Raw genomic sequence first — 20,173 nt, 5'->3', positions numbered from 1 at the left:
CACACTTTTGGTTGCTGCAAGGGTCAGGCAGCTTACTCATTCACGAGAGTACAAGCGGCTCACCATGACCTAAGAGCAGTTCAGTCAGCTGTATCAAGAGAGGAGAAAACAGAAACAATAGGGTGGTGGTCAAGAGCACTTGTGGCCCACTGCACTTGACAAGCAAGACAATATGCTCAAACAAAAAAAAACCCCTACTATATCTAACAGGCTAAATAAGAATACTGAGAAACCAATTATCATCTTAGATATTCTGAATCCACACAATATTTATTATTTTCCCTTTTTGTGTTGGTTTTTTTTAATAGCCATAGGAAAATTTATTAGGGCTTAATGTTTGTAGTTTATTTGGTTTTAAAAATTAATTTTTATTAATGTTATAAATAACATTAACATTTAAGAATAGAATATATAAATATTTAAATCTTAACAAACATAATTAAACTGTGAAGAGGGGTACACTGTGCAACAAAGTCATTAATAGAGAGAAAAATGAACATTTACTAGGTAAACCATTTTATTTTGTAAAAATGTTAGATATATAAATAAAAAAGGAGAACCATTTTTCCATAATGTATGACTGGAAGGTAGGGCTTTCAGCAAGCAACAACCGGTCCGATATTTTGTCCATAACTATAAACTCCCATATTTTCAAAAATCATTGTCTAACTGTGGGAGTCCCATCTGATTTCCATTTTGGGGCTAATAAAGTTTTGGCTGTGGTTAATAGTATTACAATGAGGGGGTTTTTTTGTAAATTTTGGAATTGAGTTTTTAGGCCACAGATTCAGCAAAATAACTTCTGGGTTTCTTGATACTGTATTATTAGTAATATCCTTTATGTATTTGAGAATTTCATCCCCAAAAGATTGAATTTTAGGGCACGCCCACCAACAATGGATGAACGTGCCTGTGTTTCCACAGCCTTTCCAACATTGTGGGTTTCCAACTGATATAGCATCTGGTGTACATTTTATAAGCTTGCAAACAAATGTTTAGAAATTTTGAGATATATGTATTGGAAGACCAGACAAGGCTCCACTGGTGTTTGTCAATGATACTGTCACAATCTTTTTGCCATGCTTTCTGACAACTAGGCATGCTTGTCCAATGTATTCAGCTTAATAATTTATAAATTTATAAATCAAGCCCTTCATACCAGTCAAATCAGATTTCAAAAGATATTCAAATTTAGCCAGCTCTTATTAAGCAGAGTATGGAGTCCTGAGTTATATAAATCATATGGTGAATCTGATGATACTGGAACTGAGGGGTTACAAAATTGTATTTCTGTTTTAGTTTAGTTTTAGACCATAACTGTCCCTGATGAAAAATGTCACAACATCTAAATAACCCATTTTTGCTCCATTGAACATAAGTATCTATGGTGCTACTTGGAGCAAACCACTGTTGTCCCAAAAATGCTGCTAACCGGGAGAAGCCTGGGGCCAATATATTTCTCTTTCAATCCCAGAAGTATAAGGTGGTACTTAGATAAGGATTAGCTAGAATGAATTTAGACCTCTCAGTGGGCTTATTCCATACGGTTTCCTGTAATAAACGGTAAGAGGAGCAGGTTTGGTCAATCTGAAACCATGTTTTCTCAACATTTTGAGATGAATAGTGTATGATGTTTTTAAGTTGTGTGGCTTCATAATAAAGCCTTGGATTACAGAAACCTACTCCACCAAATTCTAAAGGTCTAGTCAATTAAAAAAAAATTAATCCTGGTTTCTTATTAGCCCAAACAAATTTATGTAATTTTAAGTGCCACTGATTTAAGTCATTCCAAGAAAATTTTATAGGAAGATTCTGGCATAGAAATAGAAACTCTGATCAAACTACAGATTTAATCAGTTCTACCTTTTCCATCCATACGAAATTTTATTTATTCCATTAAATTAGGGTATTGTTGATTTGTTTTATAATTATAATTATAATAATGACTATAAAGGTCTCTCAAATTAATAGGTATATTAATACCCAGGTGTCCCCATAGTTTGGATACCCATTTGAATTTAAAGGCAGTTCAAAATTTGTTGATGTGTACTTGCTTGGATACAAATATGGTATAATTCAATTCTCAAATAATTTATAGTAAAACCAGATATCAAGCTAAAGTTATCAATATGGTGCAACAATTTACTTAAGGAGTGCACTGGGTCACTTATATAACGTACAATATTGTCTACAAGTAAAGTCAATTTGTGTTGTGTTGAGTCAGTACGGATTCCTTTTATAACTATTTCCTGATGTAGGGTTGTTGTTAGGGGCTCAATTGAAATTGCAAATAAATGGGAGAAAGCAGGGAACCCATAAGGGTTTGTAAATTTAATTCATTGGATCAGAACGCATTTACAAATTTGAGCTAGGGGAGACTTATACAACACTGATACAGCGTATAGAAATCTAGGGCCATATGTTTCAATACTTTCTAAAAATAAATAATTTCCACTTTGTTGAAAGCCTTTTTGGCGTCTAAGGCTAATATGACCAATTGTAATTGCTTGGATTTACAATAACTAATGATGTTTAGGGATCGTCTTATAATCAGTTAAACATCTTCCAGGAATGAGTTCAGGTTGATCCTAATGAATATAATGGGCTATAATTTTGTTTAATCTAGTTCCTAATACAGAAGAAAAAAAATCTTTGCATCGTGATTTAAAATAGATATTGGATTATAAGACTCAATTCTAGCACAATCTTTACCTGTTTTAGATATCAGGATGACTTTCGCTTCACTCCAGGTGTTAAGCATTATGCCACTTTCCAGTATGTAGTTACACGTCTCAGTTAAAGGTTCCAGTAATTGACTTCTACATTTTTTATAAAACTGTATTGGTAAACCATCCCTTCCAGGTATCTTATTGCTTTTTAGCTGTTGAATTGCTTCAGATATTTCATTTGTAGTTATGGGTTGTTCTATAAAACACCAATGGTCTTCTATAAGTTTAGTGTTAGAATTAATAGATTGTACATAACTTTTTATACTGGCTTCTGAAGGTTCACCAAGTTTATATAATTCCTGAAACTATTAAAAAAACTATTGAACTATATTCTTGAAAGAAGTAAATATTTTCCCTTCAGAGTTTTTTTTATTGTGTGTACCAAACAGGATGAACTTTTTTGCGGGACTCTCCAGGATAGGCATCTCATTGATTTTGGTTTTTTCATTAGGAATTTGTTTTATGTATAACAGATTTCTTTAAATTTGTGAGGTCTCTAAAAATTCCAACTTTTTTCTTAATACATCTAATTTTTGTAAGGTTTTCTTTCTGCCATAAGTCATGTGTCACCATAAATCGCATGAGAATAGTACAGAGGCATTACACAATTACAGGGAAGTAATCCAATATATTGAATATATATATAATGTATAAATATACAATATCACAAGTTAAAATAATTGTTATTGTTAAAATTCTATTATGTAACATGACACATTTCTTGGCAAATTTTGCAAGCCGCAGCCAAAAACTTTGTGCTAAGAGCTGTAATCCGTGGATTGGCTCCTATAAGAAGCATCCTAGTAAACTCAGGGTTGGAGCCGCCCAGATACCTTGTGAGTAAATGAAAAATAAACTTTGCATGAATTTCCTGATAGAACCAGCAGTGAAGAAAAACATGTTCAGCAAACCCTCACTGACATAGGAGTCTTTCTATATCTTCCCTCCCTAAATCCAGCTTGCTCTTCTACCAATCAATTTTCTTGATCAATCCAACATTTAAATTTATCTAAAAGATGGCTGGCATAAAGTTTACCGATAATACTGAGCAAACTGATTGGTCTATAACTAGCTGGATCATCCCTTCTACCTTTCTTAAAACACAGAATTATAATCATCTGGCTCCAGTCCTCTGGAATACGCCCTGAGGAGCTGATATATGTAAAGAGAAAGGCCGGAGGAGGGGCCCACCATTCGATGTTATTTTTTTAAAAGTTCAGGAGGAATATTATCAATGCTAGGAGCTTTTCCTCTCTTAAATTGGTTTATAAGCAACTTAACCTCATTTATAAAGACAGGAGGCCATTTCAGTACGTCATCTATCTTCTGCAGAAGAAATTCTTGGGGGACCTCAGCATGTATCTTCCAAAAATAAGCTTCCCAAGTATGAGCCATGATTAATAAGTCTAAGGGAGAGGCCTCCTTAAACGAGTATTTAGATGTCAGTTTCCAGAAAATTTAAGAGGTTTTCCCCCCTCCTTTAGCTTCCTGCATTAAGGGGACCCACGTTGCCTTTATGTCAGCTTTCTTCTTCAAGGCCATAGTCTGTTTATAAGATTTCTTTAGGACTAAAAAATGATGATGACGTTTCGGGGCAGCTAATCCAGAAGCGATCTTATATGTGTAGAAAGCTGAAGTAAGTGCTTTTTTAGCTTCCAAACAGTCGTCAAACCGTTGTTTGGAATGCTTATTCACTTCCTTTTATTGTAAGCCAGCACCTTGAACCAATAAAGGCTTCAATATCCAAAGTAGGTTGTCATAGGAGATTAAAGGTTCCCTACCTGAGGAGTTTTTCATAATGGCTGCTCGACAGTCTAGAATAATATTATCTGCCAGAATCACCTTCGGCCTCTGCTCGAGTTGGGCCATCCATTTGGCACAACATCCCACTTGCTCAATTGGCATATATGTCCCAGACTAGATTTTAAGATGTGTCTGCTGAGTCGGTGGAATCAAATGAAGTAGGAGAGGTAGATGATCACCCTCTGATTCAAGAAGAACCTGGAGATTTTTTAACAAGGGGTAATAAGTTCTCACTGACTAACACAGTCAATAGTGCTGTACCTTATTCCCGCCATGAATAAGAAATCCCCAGGGTGATCCCCAGAGGTAGAGCCATTCAATGTAAAGAGATTTAATCTTTTGGCCATTCTTGCAAGACCGAAACGGGCATAGTTTGCCTTGCTGTCTTTGGAGGAACGTGGGTAATAGGTGTAAATCTGTTCTTCCTCCTGGTCGACTGTAGGTACTTTATATTTAGCATGAAGAAAATAATCATTCAGTTCAATTCTGGAGTTGAAGTCACCTCCTAAAAGGACTTGACCTACTGGATTATCTATTAAAAGATCTTCAATATAATGTTTCAGATCAGTCCAGGCCATTGTAATGTTCAGTTTTCTTTATTGTGGAGGAAGGTATATATTAACCACTAAGAACACTTTGGAGCCTAGTTGAAGAAGAACAGCCATTGCCTGATGTTTCAGAGACCGTCATGCTTCAGATGCTTTGTTCAGTATTTGTTTTGAGGTGTTGCATTCTGTATTTATTGGGGCTTCATTGACTATCATGCATAGTTCAGGGTCGTTTGAAGGGACAATCGGGTTTAATTTAGTACTCCCTTTACTTATTACTACAATTGGTTCCAGCGGGGGTCGATCAGCCTTGAAAAGAGGAAGTTCCCCTTCCTCCTGGGTCTTCCTTGGTGGTTTGGGGGTGACATGACAAAGACTCACAAACTGTTCCCTGGCAAAGGAGGTCTGTTTTAGATTCTTCAAAGGACGCCAGAAGTTCTAGTCAGTTTATCAAGGAATCTTGATTGCACAACAATAAAATATCGAAGGAGGACAGGAGATTTCTACCTCATCTTCTGGCCAATTTAAATCCAAATTAATCTTATCTGTCAGGTGCTCAGAGTTTGGTCGAGATTGTTGTTTTGTAACAATAGAAGGGTTAAGAGTCTTTATGCCAGACACCTTCACAGGTGACGGCAGAGTAGGTGGGACTGGTTGATCCAATAAAGTAAGAGGATTTGCAGATTCCACTGCCACCTTCTGGATTTGATTTTTAATAGCCTTTTCAAGACCTTCAGTCCTTGTCATTGGAACTACCCTCTGAGTTAAATAATTTCTGGAATTCCTTTGAATCCTAATCCCTAGAATAGAATACCTAGAGGCATGTGCAAACATATATGACAGGATTCGATTTGTATGAAAGTATGAAGCGCTCATAGTGTATCAGCCCTGGTCTTTCCAGATTTAAAAGATCAATGGACTCTGATGACCTGTTACTTTTGTTCTGTAATGGATTTCTTTAAAAAAAGAAAATTAGATCTCTCCTTTGATATTCTTTTGAGTTTGATTGGGTGATTCAAGTCCCTACAGTTCCACGTACATGCTTTAAAATATGTTATCTATAAACTTTGAATAAATTTGAATTACAATATACTTTAACCTAGAGAAAGTCTTTAAAATACACTGCCATAATAGCATATCTAAGTGTTTCTTCACAGTAGTACATCTAAACAAAGAACATTGAACTCTCATTCCAACTTTTAACAAACTTAATTTTTATATAGACAAACAATAATTCAAGCCCCAAACTCAGGGCTGGTTTCACAAGGCCCTATATGCAACTGGGCTCAGGGAGAAAAAAAGTCCTCCCTGTCCAGAAACCTAACTATTATACAGGGAGTATGAACACCATGAACAAAGAATAGAAAAAATAATACAAACTGTTTCCCCTCCTCCCCCTCCCCTTATTTTATAAAAATGTAAACATGTTATACACATCTACTTTAAATTAAATAGTATTAAATAATAGTAACAACAAATTACCTTTTATAATACTACTGAATTTCTCAATAAATTATTCATAAACTAGTTATGTATCCAAATATTAACCAAACAGCATAATAAAATGCTAAAGTAACAAATCAGTACTTATATGGTGCAAAAATTGGGATAGATGCTGTCTCTGAGAGAATAGATTCTATTCAATATGATTTTTTCCTGACGCATATTGGCTACCCACAGATGTGTTTCAGGTACAGCACTGAGAGTTGAATTGGGCAAATCATCAATGGAGGCTAAGGCATGGATTAAAGCATTTCTTTTGAAAGTTAAGACCTTAAAATCTGAGGGAGGGTCTACCCTCCTTGGACTTTTACTAGCATATGCATGTTAAGAAATTGGATATTAACAGCAAATCTGTCACGGCCCGCAGGGTGTGCTCAGTGTCTTATTTAGGTATTACCCTCCTGATGCAACTGCCAAAACACTTTTATCAGTTGACAATACCAAAGCTCAGAAGAGCTTTTACTTTGGCCAGAATGAATTCTCTTCCATCAGCAGTCTTGGAGGGCAGATATAAAAAAGTGCCATATATAAATAAAATATGCAGATATTCATCTGAAAAAGTTGATACTATTGAGCATATGATTATGGGGTGCCCTATATTTAATGAGTTAAGGTCCAGTTTAATTACTCCTTTACTCCAAATGTCTTGGATCTTGTCCTCACCCTCCTCCCCAACCTGTTTACAGGCATGTTTGTCACACTGACATAAAGAACATAAGGGAAGAACTATCTGGACTAACCATAACTCTTCCCAGCTGGCATTGTGCTGACTCTACCTTTGGGAGTACTAGACTTGGACATGCAGGTCTTGCTAGTGGGTTCTCCAATCATGGAGGATTATATCTATTACTATTTGTATAATGTGATCAAGGTGTCTCCCCTGACAGGTAAGTAATTACTATTTGTATAATATTCCTGACCTGGAAAGACCTTCACTTAGAGATTGATCCAGTGTCCTCCACATTATGCTCCATCTCACTGCAATCCACTACGCTCCCTTTGGTCATCCTCTAGCGGCCTCTTGCAGGTGCCCAGCCCCAGGATGCCTTGGTTAGCTGTCACCAGGGGAAGGGCCATCTCAGTTGCTCCAAGCATGATCAAAAGCATAAACAAGAGCTATTCTCGTGATAGCACTGGCACTATTACATTGATCATGAGGAGCTGATTTACTGTGTCTATATGCATCAGTTATTTCAGCAAGCAGATATGGATGTTGTAGCAACTCTGTTGGGAGGAAGACCCCTGACTCAGTGGTCTATGGAAGTGAATGGAAGTGATATTCTTGAAGGTGCTCCCACCAGCTCAAATTCCCTGACATGAAGTATGCTTCATCAACTTTTTTTATACTAACTTTGATTTTTGTATCCAGCTTTAGACAGACTCTTGCACAGGAGGCTCATACCCATCAGTTCGTTCTACCTTTGTACCAGTTTCATCACCTGATAGCTTGCCAACACCACCAGCTTCACCATGCAGCTCCATCAACTTGCCCAATTCAACCCTGGCTTTCTTAAACATCTTGACTTTCTGAACACAGACATCATGAAGGGGATAGATTGACTGACACACTTTCTCTGTGTCTTTACCAATGCTGTCTGGGATCAACTTACTGACAACTTCTTTCAGGTCATTTGCTTGTACTTCTCATGTCATGATATCTACCCTTTTCTTCCGAATTTGCTGGACTTGTTAATGCCGGGCATAGGAAGTCTTGCTAATCTGGTTGTTTCTTTTCTTGTTGAAGCCAACACAGAAAAGGTGTAGAAGATACCCATCAGTGGTTTTGACATCAACTTGGGCTTCAATCATTGTCTGCCACTTTTTGACCACTGAATAAATGTTGTCACATGTAAGATCCATGCCGTGGAAATTTGTCAGGCAGTTTTTTCCTTGCACATCCTCTGTAATCAGTTGGAATTTAAGGAAAGCAACGTCATCATTCTGTAAGTCAGTGAGACTTACTTCAAACACACAGCCCTGAAGTCCATTGGAGGCAATTTTTGTTCCCTGGGTCCTGGTGACCAGTGTCTTGCCGATGTTTCAAATATTGAACATTGCTGGTGCCCTGACATCATATCAGTCCTTCTTTGAAAAGGGATCAACCACTTTTTTCTTAGCACCTTTCTTGCCTCCTTTTGTGGGGCACTTGTTCTTGCTGACTGCCATAGCGCCACACCAGAAACCAAAGAGCAACTTTCATCAACTTTTTGATCAAGCAGGACAGATCTTCTCAGGAAAACAGGTGTTTAGATTGGTGCTCTTGTCCTGATATATCCCCTTCCTTTCATGTCCACTAGTTGCTGCAGGATCCTCCTGCACCTAGGCTGAGGTGTATTAAGATGCAGCTCCTCCCTGAAGGAACAGTCAGCTGCATCTGATGCCTCCTGGGAGGAACAGTGCTGCAACATTACCAAAGCTGAATAACTATATCATGTGCATCACAAGAGTTGGGTTAGTTTTAATCCTGGTAGGCAGAGATGAAGAGAGAAAGAAGGGCTGAAAAATGAAGCAGTAAAAGAAAAAGAAGAATTTCTAGTGTGGGACTGTTGACGCATACAGCTCCCTGAAAATCTCTGCATTCCTTGCCAAGGGAGTAAATGGACTGGGGGCGGATGGTGCCTCTCACCAGTGCAGACAGATACTGCAAGTTAGTCCCTGCCTCAAAAAACTGATGAAAACAGCTAGCTATCAGTCAAGGATATTCTCTCCTCCTCCAGATCAGAACTGCAGAGCTACTGAACCCCAGCAGTATTTATAGTATTTATAAAATATGAAGTAATCATCAACCACATACACTTGATAACTTAAATTCAGAGATACTAACTGCAGAAAATATACCATGTTTGTTAATACGTAAAAATATATAAGAAACTGTATTAGAGTTTCAAGGATAAACTCTTACATATTAAGAACACAGTGGAGTCCTTTTCTGTGACAAGTCTCTACTGCAATAAATAAAATCATTCACCCATAAGGTTAGTGAAAAGCAGGATTTCCCATTACTTTCCAGTGGTCTCTGCCAGCAGGCCTATGAAAGGAAATGCTGTGCTTGCAGAAGCTACAGCTTCACCTTTTATTTAAGCAGGCATGTTCACTTCCTTACTCTCCTCTAATTCATCATTATTATGCACACACCTCTTATCATGCAAGAAATACACTTTCTAGACACCACTGTACAAATACATATTGGAAGCATAAAAACCACTTACTGGAAACCTACAGATGACCAAACATTCTACACCAGGGGTGTCAAACATAAGGCTTGGGGCCCGGAACCGGCCCATCCAGGGCTCTTATGTGGCCCGCGAGCAACTAGTGCAAGGGAGGGAATAGGAGACTGCTCAAGGGGAGTGGGAGGAGCCACTCCAACTGTGGCATCAGCATGGTGGAACAACCTTGTCTGCAGCAGTCAAGCAAAGTGGGAGTGTCTGCCTATTGTTGCACCGCTGGCTCTCCAGTCCACCCATATGGGTTTTCCTTTACACCCCCTCCCAGTCCATGGTGCCTTGCAGTGAGGATACAACAACTCCGAGCTTATGAGCTGCTGTCCTTTATATAGTTTATATATCCGGTACCTGGCATTACATTTTATGGCACCCATGGCCCGGCTGGACAAAGTGATATTTATGTCATATATCCAGCCCTCATAACAAATGAGTTCAACATCTACACCATCCTAAACACACCAAATGATCCATTGTCTACAGCCGATCTCTATCTACATCCACAACTGCTCCAATCTCTCAGACAGATTCTCACCTGCAAGATTTACAACAGATATTCTTGGAATTACAATACACACCTGATACAGTAAATAGATTAACAAAGGCAGAATGATACAAAGAGATAACCTACTACAAGAAAGACCCAAACAACATAACAGAACACCACTGGTGGTCATATACAGCTTTCAGCTCAAACCAGTTCACTGCATCATTAACAACTTATAACCTATGCTGGACAATGATACTCCTCTCTCACAAGCATTGGGTGACTAGCCTTTTCTTGCCTACAGAGAGCCTCCTAATCTTACACAGCAACCTCTCAAACATGGACATAGGCCCTGCAACAAACCAAGATGCCAACTCTGTCCCCATATCCACTCTGACAACACAATAACTAGGCCTAACACCAAGCCATACCATCTCAGGTTCATTCACTTGCTCATCTTCCAGCGTTACATATGCCATCAAATGTCAGCAATGCCCTTCCATTCTTTACAGCAGACAAACAGGTCAGCCCCTACACAAAAGAATAAATGCAAGTAAATGCAAGTTATTACAATGCTCAGAACAATGGAATCCCCAGGACTTAACAAGGATATTGGTTTCTTATTTCACTACATATGCTAACCTCATTCAGCCCTTACATCTGTATTCTCACCAATCCCCCAGAAGGACCATATGTCCTTTTTATTTTATCTCTTATTTGGAATAATACATTAGAATAGTAGACTGTACTGTAACATAACGAACAGGAGAATGTAATGTAATTTGGTACAGTAGAATGAAATGTATTTCCCTGGTCTGGGGACAGGGTAGATAACTCTACACAGCCAACGGCCCCACTTCAAAGAAGATGATACTGTAAGGTAGCCTCCATGCTTGAGAGGAGATGGATAGAGCATAATGGCAGGGTCTCAGTTAATTACTCTCAGCATTCCATAATTAAGGGTATATCAATCTCCAATTTAGACATACCTATTTCCTTCACTATTCACCCCCCCAAACTGAATCCAAACAAATGGTAACCATATAAACTAAGCTTGTTATTCCTGAATCTGTTAAACATCTTCATTATGTTGTATGCTAATTTACCACTCACCCTCTACATATATATATATATGGACTGGAATTCATTTCATTGTATCTGAAGAAGTGCACATGCACACAAAAGCTCATACCTTGGATAAAACTTTGTTGGTCTTAAAGGTACCACTGGACTCAAACTTTGTTCTGCTGCTTCAGACAAACACAGCTACACACCTGGAAGTAAATCTGACATTAAAAAACACAACACTTAAAAATAGTGGGAGAACATTTTAATCTTCCAGGTCATTCCATTGCTGACCTATAGTGGCAGTCATCAACTGGAAAACTTCAAGGGGAAAACACAACATAATATTGCTAAACTTGAGTTAATTCACAGGTTGAGAACAATGATCCCACCATGGCTGAATAGGGACAGGATTCTTATCTTACTACAGATGCTAATTTTCTGCCCCCAAGCATTTCCCCTCTGCCTTAATGAAACTGATTACAATATCCATTACAACTGTTCTTTATAACACTCCTCCCACCTTCTGACTGTGATGAAAAGACTCAGAGATCCTGTCTGACAAAGGGAGTTTGACTCTCAAAAGCTTATACACTGAAACTCTTGTTAATCTCTAAGGGTGCTACTGGATGCCAACCTACACTGTAAATATAGTTGGTAGGCTGTTTTTACTTAGCATATGAACTCTTGCAAAATTAACTGATCATGCTTAGAACAATATAAAACAATTTTCTGTAGAGCTACTAAATAATTAATTAGTGTAAGAACAGATAAAAGAAACAAGTTAAATAGTATAATTTAACAGCACAGTCTTCAATAAACAACGTAATGCAACAAAAAGTTCTGAGACAATTTTAAAGAGAAATCAGAATTAAGACTGGCAATCTAAAGAAAAATTCCAACAGTTTTAAAAGTTCTTATAGTAGCATTTTTTCATAAACATGCAGGAAGAATTCATTACCCCAGTCAACATTTATTTAGCACTGTGTACTGGACCTTAGTGCCAAACAAGGTCAAAACATCTCACTGTATTGCCATCATATTGCAGGTAACAGCTGTATGCATATGAAATTGGCAAATGATCCAGCTCACTGGTAAACCATACTGCGGTCAATAGGATATACCTACAAATAAAGACACCTAAGGCAGTATCTTTATGGAGAAGAACCACCCAAAATCAGAATATGTACACATATCTTCCAGGATTTGCATATATTTATTTACTTCCTTTTTTATCCCACCCTTCTTTCAAGGAGATCAAGGTGGCGTACATCTATCTCCTCTATGTTATCCTCACAACTGATCTGTAAGATAGGTTAGGCTAAAAAGAATGACTGGTCCAAGGTCTTCCAATAAGTTTTATGGCAAGCAGAAATTTGAACTTAGACCTCTGTAGGAATGGGCATGAACTGGGAAAATGTGGTTCATGGCCAAACCACTGAACCAGGTGGTTCATTTGTTAACCAAACTGGTATGTGGCCCCATAAACCCCATTGAAAGGGAGCGCAGACCCTTTAAACAGGGTTTGCAGAAAGCCCAAAAACCAGCTGAGTGATGGGGAGCACCTAGCTCCCCGCTGCTTAGCTGTTTCAGGCTGTCGTGCAGTCCCTTTAAACCTTAAAGAGGTTCCAGAAGACAACTGTAAAAACAGCTGAGTGGTAGGGAAGAGCTCCCTGCCACTCAGCTGTTTTTTGGCTTTTGCAGGGAAAAGAAAGTAGGGATATAAGCGACACTGAGTCCCTTTAAACCCCTGCTTTCTGCTCTATCCACAAACCGCCACAAACAGCTTTAAAAGTCCGTGGAAGTTTATGACAGGAGATTTGTCATGAACTTTGGTTCATGAACCACTAACAGGGTAAATTTGTGACGGATTTTGCTTTGTGGTTCAGTTTGTGCCCATCCCTAGACCTCCATGGTTCTAGTCTACCCCTCCTAAACAGTATATCTCTCTGACTCTAAAAATTCTCTCTGGAAAAGTAGGTAAGTCCCATCACTAGCACAAAAACATTACTTGCATAAGCACCATACATTATACCAACTTTGAAGATGACCAGGTCTGTAATAGGTTGTTCTTCAGATAAGTTCATTTGTAAGGCTCGTAAATATATAATTCACAGAGAACGGCCCCATATACAGCTCAAAAACTGTTCTCCAAATTTTGTTTTGACTCATCAACACTTCCCACTTTAAGAATTCACAGAATAGCAGGATCATTTTTCAGATGGCTGAAAAATGATCATTTTTAAATAAACAACTTCTGTGTTTAAAAGGACATTCATCCTATCAGTGACTTTTTAAGCACTGTTAAAAGCAGTCAGAGGCATGCAGAGCATTAAGCTATACATATAGTAAGTGATTTATTTTACAAAGCAAATTCCAAAGGAGTGGCTGTATTAGTTTGATGCAGCAAAACAGACCTTAAAGACTCATGCCACAATAAATCATTTAGTTTTCCAGGTGCCACAGGACTCAGGTGAGATTTTACAAAGTAATTACTCTGTTTGGAGGTTCAAGAATCACAGCAAAACAAGTGAGGCTGCAGCTGTGTATGTATTACTTCTCTGAATATGTCTAAAATGTTTGGGATATATGAACTGTGCAACTAGTTCCATATACTCAGAGGGTGCTGATGGTTCCCCCCGCCCCCAACAGCAGCCACTCACGCTACATGACAAAGTGCTTTTGAAGTGGGGTGCTTCTAAAAAGGTATGGTAAGTATCATGCTGGTCCACAACTTCATGTTTAAAAATTCCATTGGATAAAAGTCAAGGTGAAGGACAACTTTCAGAGGGTTTCACCATCGACTGGGGTGGGGAAGGGGTGAGGCAAGGTTGTCTGCTTGCTCCACTTCTTTTTAATTCATATCTTAAAATGACCTGATATTGAGTACTTTTTCTCCAGAGTTCCATGCCCCCAGATTTAGTTTCAAAAGAAATATCCTTGCTGCTGTAAGCCAATGATTCAGTTCTTATCTCCCACAACAAAATTGGCTTGAAGAGACTCCTCAGATGTTTATCAAACTATTGCCTAAATGAGGAGTAGCAAATAAACTATAACAAATCTAAAATCTTGATTTTCTCTAAAAATGACAACCTGGGTCCTTCCAAATGACCTACAGTAAATTCAGACATTGAAAAAGTCAGGAATTTCTGCTACCTAAAGATTCTTTTTTTCTTCAAACCATTCCTGATCTCATCAGCACAAGATTGCTCTCTGAATAAGATTAAGCCTGCCTGTTTCTGGAAGGACGACTCACTTCTTCTTTAAAAGGGGAGGAAGATATATCCCAGGTGTAATGCAGGTGTTCAACTCTAAACTAATACACCAGTTTCTTTATATGTCACTCTCTGGATTTTGGTGGTCTCAGAATCTTTTGACCATCCCCTATATCAGTTTATACATCGGATACTGGGAGTCCCTCGTTACATCTCAGAGCCAAACTCAGTCAAAAGCCATTAGAAGCCAGAGCATGGTTCAGTACTTTTAAGTAAAAGCTAGGGATTATTTTTGTTTCAGAAGCTGAACCTAAAGGTCACCTGTACTTTCCTAAACAAGATGTTTACCATTCTCAATGGATGAAGACAGTAGATGCTAGATTAAGGCAGCTAGGCCTTACAATCAAAGATTTCTTTTTGCTAGGCATAGCAAAGACCCTTTTGCTTGTCCAGCATCGACTTACAGAGCTGTATTTCAACAATATGGTGATTCACTCTTGCAGAGTCTACTCAAGTCAATTCTTTGACATTTTACCTCCTCAGGCTCTGCCATTATACATGAGACACCGAACAGCCTCCCACCCACATTAGGGCATTCACTTTAGCTTGCCTTAATGCTACCCCTTCTGAAGTATTACAGGGCTGATTCCATCACATTCCATATTCAGATCATCTCTGCCCTTGTCTCACAAAATACTGGAATGTGAGATTGTTACCCATTTTTAGGAACCATTGGACCTCACCTGAGCCTTCGGGGTAGGGCGGGATATAAATCCAAATATAAATAAATAAATAAATAAATTTATTAACATACTCCTCGTTCAAGGGAATAATATTTCCTAAATATATATATATAAATATATATATATAAAAGACTAACAAAATTTGTGGTAGGGTATGAGCTTTTATGAGTCACTGCTCACTTCTTCAGACACAGCTAGAATGTGAGTTCATCTGTCCTATATATTGGAAAGTGGAGTGATTTCAGATGCCAAATGACATTAGCAGGCAAATGATAATAGCAGGTTTGATTGGATTAGGTGTGATATGCAGAGAAGTAGTAGGTGTGGAGAAATCAGCATTGGTAATGAGACAGGAAATCTAGGTCTTGATTCAATCCAGGTGGATGCATTGTCTTAAGCTTTGTTATCAGTTGCAATTCAGCAGTCTTTCTAATCTCCCTTTGAAATTTCTTTGTACGATAACTGCTACTTTTAGGTCAGGAACTGAATGTCATGGAAGGTTAAAATGTTCCCCCACTGTTTTTTAATGTTGTGGTTTCTGATGTCAGACTTATGTCCATTAAGTCTGTGTCAAAGGGACTGGCCTGTTTGTCCATTGTAGATGGTGGAAGGGCATTGCTGACACATGATGGCATAAATCACATTAGAGGATGAGCAGGAGTAGGGACCTGAGATGGCATGGCTGATGTTGCTTGGTCCAGTAATGGTGTTGCTAGGATCTAGCTGTTCTACATCTGCCATGAAAACGTTGGCATACTGTTGAGACATGCAGGTGCCCATGACTGTGCCATTGATTTGGAAGCATTTCTCACCAAACCTGAAGTTCTCACCAGCATATTTTCTAATAAACTACTTAACAGTAACAGGGACTCTAGTACTACCAAGGTCTGCAACAAACCAAGATGCCAACTTTGCTCTCATATAGATCCTAACAACACAGCTACCCATCTTGATATATTTATTTTAGTCATTGCTCAAGACCATCTAGTCATAGGAATTTTGGGTTTTTTTGCATCCCCCTAAGGGGAGTTTTCTATTGGTTTTTTTCAAAACTACAACTGAAAATATAGGAAGAGGAACTACATCTAAGGAGAAAGAAAAACGACCCACTAATAACTAAAAACCCAAGAGTAGGAGATCATTACATCAGCTTATCTCAATGCTATTTTAAAAACCTAATAAAACAATGAACATAGTCGGTTATGCTTAGTTAATTATCTTTTAACTATCCATTTAACTGCTTAAAGAAACCCCCAGAGCATCCCAAAGTTATTTCGGAATTTTCAGGCACGAATCAGAGTCCTTCAGCCGCTACTTATTCTTAACTTTTCTAATCCTCAATTTGCATGAGCTTTTGCTGCAGCCGCCCCCTTTTCAGAGGGTGAGTCGTCGTCTGAAGACCCCAAGCCTAACTCGCCATCAGATTTACTTTCTTTTTTTCCTTCTCGTCCTCAGCTGTTTCCCCAAACTGTGTTCGCAGAAAGTCACATGCTTTGAGAATGGAGTCAATCTTTTCTTTTTTGTCGTGTAGTTTGAAAATGACGCCTTCTGGAATTAGCCATCTGTAACTGATGCCATTTGTTTGTAGAAAAAGGATTAGCTCTTTATAGTTCTTTCTCTTCCATCTTATGTCAAATGGAATCTCTTTTAAAATCCTGATATTGTTGTCCCCAATTTTCAAGGGAATTCCCAAAGTTGCTTTCAAAATAGTCTCTCAAATGTCTCTTCGAGAATCTGACTACTATTTCCCCAGGCAGATTATTTTTCTTGATGTATGAGGAATAGGACCTGTAAACCACATCCATCTCGCTGTAAAGGTATTCCACTGTGAAATCTGTCAATGGGGCTATTGCTTCACTCAGCCGTTGCTTCAGATTCTCTCCTTTAATTTCCAGGACCCCTTGAAACCGTAGGACCAAGTTAGCTTTCTCCATTTGCAGCTGTAAAGGTTTTGACTCTTCCGTAGCTTGTTTCAATTCCAGCTTTTGCACCTTTTTCTTAACTTTTTTAGTGTTGGCGTCCATTTCCTTCACCTTCTCTCCCATTTGCTCCATTGCTTTTAAAGATTGAGTCAATTGCAACTGCTGTGAAGCCAAACTCTGACCAGTTACTGACAGTTGTTGCTTGATATTACTCGTCTCATCCAGCGGAGGGCGCAAGGAATCTGCCAGCAGTTTGGATAGCTCGGCAGTCTCTTCCGTTCGGGGACTACCCACAAGTTTCGCTTTCAACAGTTTTTCCTTCTCTGGTTTCTTCCCCGCCATCTTTTTTGATTTGTTTACTTTACAAAAAGTTACTAAAGTCTCTGATATTCGCCCAAACACTTGTCTGCGCTTTGGTAAGTCTCTCAAAACAGATTTAAATGCTTATTTTTCCGTTCCCCCCTCTTTATTCCGTGGTTTCGTTTATACGTTTGGGAGGGGCCCCTCCCCCGCTCGCTTTCCGTCACTCTTTAAGGGGGGCAGCTTTCTATTTACATCTTCATGCTCGCTTCAACCCGACTCACAGTTTGTTGTTGGCCAACCGGCCTTGCTCGGCATCGTTTTTTTCGCCTGATCTCCAATGCTTGTCCCGGTCAGCAGCACTCGTACCATACGGTCACTCAGCGGCAGGACCTTTGGGCAGAGAAGTGCCTCAATTCTCCGGCATCGCGCCATCGAAGAGGTCGCCCCTCAAAAGCCCCCTGGCTAGGAGTCTTTTGCCAAGGCTCTGGAGGGGTTGCGACCTGTTGCACCCCCTCCTACACGCTGGTGTGCAGATTACATCCCCGGGAGGTCTGGGAGATGCGTCTGCCTGCATGTTGCCATTAACTGGAAGTTCTAGTCATAGGAGTTCTGAAAAGGAAAGTAAGTAATGTACTAATTGCTACACTGTGATTTTCCTAACCCACAAACTAGATTTAATGAAGGCCAAAGCCCTACTGAATTCCACAGGACTTACTTTCAAACAAACATTCATATAATTGAGCTGCAAGTATGCAAACTTTGTTCAGAAGGGTGCAAATTAAAGGACCAATGTGGGTGAAGAATATCAGCTTCTGTTAAAAGGATTTCTTTAAAAATTGAATTGTTCAGTCTTGAATTCAACTGCTCTTGAACCCAAACAAATGAATCAGGCATGTATTTGAGGCTGGGTACACTGAAAACACTATTAGTTGTAAGAACTGATGGAACTGTAATAGTTTTTTTTTTCCTAAGTGGAATTACTGTTACTCCTAGATTAACTATTTTATAATATAAACATGAGTCCTCGGCGACAAAGACTAGGTTTTACCATCTACACGGGGCCTGCCAACTGGCTCCCTATCTGTCTCGGGAGGACCTTGCCACAGTAATTTATGCAGCCATCACCTCAAGACTGGACTACTATAGTGCACTCTATGTAGGGCTACCTTTGAAGATGCTTCGGAAACTGCGAGTGGTCCAGAACACAGCTGCCAGATTCCTGACAGGAGTGTCCTGGTCAGCACATATAACATCTATCCTACAGCAGCTGCATTGGCTCCCAATTAGTTTCCAGTGCCAAGTCAAAGTGTTGGTACTCATCTTTAAAACCTAAATGCCTTGGGACCGTCATACATTCGGGACCACCTCTCTCAGCATGATTCTCCCCATCTTTATCTCAGCATTCATTGACGGTCCGTGGTCCATGAACTATTCACCTTGTGTTAACAAGGGTGAGGGCCTTCTCGATAAAGGCCTCCATTCTGTGGAATCAGCTGCCTGAACAGGTGCATGCCTTGTGGGACCATCCTAGGACATTTTCTGCAGGAACGGCTCTCCCATGCTCCTGCATTTGTATTCCTCCACCACTTTCTGCTCGTTTCTGCATTGGTTTTTGCAGTCCCAGGAGCAAAAACACAGTTTGCCCCCTCTTGTAGTACAGCAAAGGAATTCCCAGAAACAGGGAAGTCCGATGCTGCACTACAACAGAGGACAAACTGTGTTTTCACTCCTGAGACAGCAAAAACTTCTGCAGAAATGAGTGAAAGTGGCAGAAGAATACAAATGCAGGTGCATGGAGAACCCCCCTGGGGAAAATGTCTAGGTTCTGCAGGGGATGCACAGCTGCTCTTTTTCAGGCTGCCTTTGAATGCCTTTGGGAACAGTGATTATAATGTTGTTGAGTTCAACATTTGTATAAATAGGGAATTGGCCAAAAAGACTGACACAACCACCTTAAACTTTAAAAGGGGTAACTTCTCTGATATGAGGGGACATGTGGGGAGGAAACTGAAAGGAAAAGTAGAAAGGGTCAAAACCATTGGGGAAGCTTGGAAACTATTTAAAACTACAAACCTAGAAGTTAAATATATATATATTCTGCAGGTTAGGAAAGGCACAAATAGGTATAGGAAAAAGCCTGCATGGTTAACAAACAAAGTAATGGAAGCTGTAAAAGGTAAAAAGGATTCCTTTAGGCAGTGGAAAGCTAGTCACAGTGAGGCTGATAAAACGGAACACAGGGTATGGCAAGTAAAATGCAAGTCTGTGGTCAGGCAGGCAAAAAGGGAATATGAGCATATAGCAAAAAACGTAAAGACCAACAATAAAACTTTCTTCAAATAAGAAGCAGGAAACCAGCCAGGGAGGCAGTGGGGCCCTTGGATGACCAAGGGGTAAAAGGAGTACTGAGGGATGATAGGGAAATGGCTGAGAAGCTAAATGCATTTTTTGCCTCTGTCTTCACTGTGGAAGATGAGAAGTGTTTGCCCACTCCAGAACCGCTGATTTCGGGAGGGGTGTTGAAAGACCTGAGTCACGGGATAAAAGGACAAGTCCTTTTGTGGATCAAAAATTGGCTAATTCATAGAAAACAGAGAGTGAGTATAAATGGGCAATTTTCTCAGTGGAGGG

The 20,173-nt window shown here is 39.3% G+C and overlaps 1 protein-coding gene and 1 pseudogene across 3 annotated transcripts in view; both read right to left on the bottom strand.

Moving 5' to 3' along the window:
- The window catches only part of PHTF2 (putative homeodomain transcription factor 2), a 144,857-nt gene that overhangs the window by 120,400 nt on the left and 4,284 nt on the right, over positions 1-20,173 (bottom strand). The window lies entirely within an intron of this gene.
- Positions 7,955-8,749, bottom strand: LOC107113724 (annotated as a pseudogene).

Source organism: Gekko japonicus, unplaced genomic scaffold (genome assembly GCF_001447785.1).
Source record: "Gekko japonicus isolate JY-2015 unplaced genomic scaffold, Gekko_japonicus_V1.1 scaffold5, whole genome shotgun sequence".
NCBI lineage: Eukaryota > Metazoa > Chordata > Lepidosauria > Squamata > Gekkonidae > Gekko > Gekko japonicus.
The sequence above is the reverse complement of the archived record's forward strand: the minus strand, read 5'-3'. Positions and strand labels throughout refer to the sequence as shown.